This window comes from Tupaia chinensis, unplaced genomic scaffold (assembly GCF_000334495.1).
Source record: "Tupaia chinensis unplaced genomic scaffold, TupChi_1.0 Scaffold140301_1, whole genome shotgun sequence".
NCBI lineage: Eukaryota > Metazoa > Chordata > Mammalia > Scandentia > Tupaiidae > Tupaia > Tupaia belangeri.
The window spans coordinates 2955616-2958778 of NW_006200179.1; the positions used below are offsets into that span (position 1 = coordinate 2955616).

General features: G+C 37.1%; 1 pseudogene; it reads right to left on the reverse strand.

Annotated features, from left to right (window-relative positions):
* LOC102481510 (putative ATP-dependent RNA helicase DDX52) overlaps positions 1-3163 on the reverse strand; it is an 81548-nt pseudogene that overhangs the window by 71918 nt on the left and 6467 nt on the right.

Below are 3163 nucleotides of genomic sequence, written 5' to 3' on the forward strand. Positions count from 1 at the left end.
GGAAAGTGAGTTGTCAGGAAAAGTCAAGGAAAGAAAGTGCTTTGAGAAAAAGCAGGTTCTGGCTCAAGTAAGAAGAGAACTAAAAATACTATTTGACTTAGCGACTCAGAGAACATTGGTTATTGTAATATAAAAAGATTATTGGTATAATAGAGATAAAACCAGATGTATTAGATTCAAGAGAGAGAACAAGAAGAAAAAATTGGAGCTAGAAAGAAAGGAAGAGAGTGAGGAGTGGAAAGAGAGAATAGAAGAGAAGAAAAATAATTAATAAAACTTACTTTAACAGAGGCAAATGTCTGCGAGTCAACACATCCTTCTACTGCGTTGTGCTAGTTAAAGTGTTAACATAAAACTCTTCAATGTGAACCAACTGCAGAAAGTGTACTTCAGCAAGTATACTGAAAATAACTTTATTTTTCCTAGAGACCTTGAGGTCAAGTCTGGGAGGGTTAAATCCCAAGTGTAAGCTTTTGATGATCCAGCATATATCATCTTAAAAGATTCTTTAAAGGACAAATGGCGATTACCAGTGCATGATCTCTGTAAGGAGCTGAAAAGAGCCCAGAGAACTATTAAACTTGTAATTGGGCCAGCCAGGTAGTATGGTGGTTAAGATAGCTGAATACCACATGGCCTGCTGTACTGTTCAAGTCCCAGACTGGATGGCTTAAAAAATCTGTATGCCTGTACATGCACGTCCAAAATCTAGAGAATAGAAAGATGAGAAAAATAAATAAATAAATAAATAAATAACTTGTCATCAGGAAAGTGAAGAAAATATTTTATTTTTCTATAGTAAAATTTGCAACAAAGCCATAATAAATTAAATAGTATAGTATTGTCACACAGAAAAGATATTTTCACAATAAGATATAGTAGAAGGTAATGAGACACATGAAGACATATAAATGAACTAAAAAACAATTATGATCCATGTCTCTGCTTTCTGCTGCTATAACAAGCTGTCAGTATTGCAGACTGGGTCATTTACACTGAACATAAATTGATTGACTCATAGTCCTAGGGCTTGAGTTATCTAACAGGATGGGAGCATCTGGTTAGGCTTTCCTGTAGCTTCATCACATGCAGAAGGGCAAGAGGGTGAGAAGGGGCCATTTGGCCTTTTACAACATATCAGTCTCACCAATGGGGTGAAATTCTTAAGACCTCATCACCTCTTAAAGATTCCACTTCCTAGTACTGTTACAATAGCAATTAAGTTTCAAAAGTTAAAAGTTTAAATGTTTCAGATTGGAGCAATAGATATTAAACTGTTTTGAATGGTGATACTTGACTCTGGAAAGTATTACCTTTAATAAATATGTCAGAAATGTCACTAATGTATATTTCTGTGGTCAAGGACTGAGAGAATAAAAGTTTTAACTAGAATAGTCCTAAGAGTTGGAATCATCAAGTTTTGATACAACTGATCACACAATTGTATTTTTTTTTTCTTTTGGAGAGATTTTCGTTATAGGGCGCGTGCGCTCGCCAGACAGACAGAGACATAGAGACAAAAAGCAAGAAATCACCTCCCAGGGAGGATGGTCATGCCGCAATCCCTTCTCCTCCATTCTCCTCTCGGGATCTTGGGCACGCACGCACACATGCTCAGCATGAGTTTTAAGCCACCAGGTCCAGGACGCGAACCGCGGTTGACCACGTGGGAGTCCAGCAACATAGCCATTACACCAACTGCTGATTCCCACAATTGTATTTTTTTTTAAGATTTTTTTTTCCTATAGGGCAGGTGTGCTCACCAGAGAGACAGAGAGACGAAAAGCAAGAAATCCCCTGCCACAACCCCTTCTCCTCCATTCTCCTCTTGGGACTTTGGGCACACATGCACAAGTGCCCAGTGTGAGTTTCAAGCCACTGAGTCCAGGACTTGAACCATGTTCAACTACTTGGGACTCCAGCAACATAACCATCTGCTGGTCCCCACAATTGCAGTTTTAAAATAATACATTAAATAGATAAACTATCCAAAATACTGAGTAGATTTTCATTTATTTATTCATTTTTGCTAAAGGGCATGTGCAATCACAAGAGAGAGACAGAGAGAAGGAGAAGAGAAAGAGATTCCCCCATTGGGAATGGTCACACTGGAATCATTTCCCCTTGTCAATTCTTCCTTTCATATTTCTGGCATGCAAGCACATGCTTCTAGCATGTATCTCAAATTACAAGGTCCAGGATTCAAGTCATGGGATCAGTCACGTGGAGCCTGGCTGCCTTAACTAAGAGGCCATGGAGTCGACTCAATGGATGTATTATTGAAATACATAGTTAAATGCTTACATATGTATTTAAATGAGTTAAATACACATTTAAATAAGTTATTTGTAAGAAATAAATAAATATTTTTGCTTCACATTATGGGCTTTGATCCAGAAACAGAAAGATATGGAAATATTTTCTAGTATCATCCTGATGATTGATAGAAAAATATGACTTCCAAAGTTTTTTTGTAATTAAAAATGATCATTTTTCTAAAATTGCCAAAATTTGAAAGACAGTTTATACAATGTGCACTCATAACAAGTGTCCCACAGAGCTAGTCATCTAGCCTAGAGTTTAAACTAGCCATATACCACTTGTTGATCATGGTTTGAATCCTAGCCCTGATGGCTCAAAAAGCATGCTGGACACATGTGCATGAGACTAAAATTCCAATAAGATGGAAAAATGGAGATGAGATTGCAGCATGGCCAAATCACTAAGGGGTGCTGTCTCCTTCTCGCTGTCTCTCTGTATCTGGTCAGCACATGTGCCATCTGGCAATTAAAAATTGCTCCATTGGGACCTGCAGGTGGCATAGTGGTTAAAAGTGCTGGACTCCCACATGGCCAACTGCAGTTCCAGTCCTTGACCTGGTGGCTTGCTTTTTAACTCTCTGTCTTTCTCTCACACTCTGTCCCTCTTTGGTCAAATGAATAATAAATTTAAAAAGTTAAAATAATTTTTTAAAAAAAGAAAAATTGCTCCAAGCTTGAGAATATAAATTCTTATTTATTTAATATAAAATAAGATTTGATTGACTTTCTTCCAATTAGTTATCCTATTTTCCAAACACTATTTAATAAGCATTCATTCCTACTAAATTGGCTTGTAGATTCTCCTTGCATAACTACAGCTATCAAGGAAAAATACTGCTGAA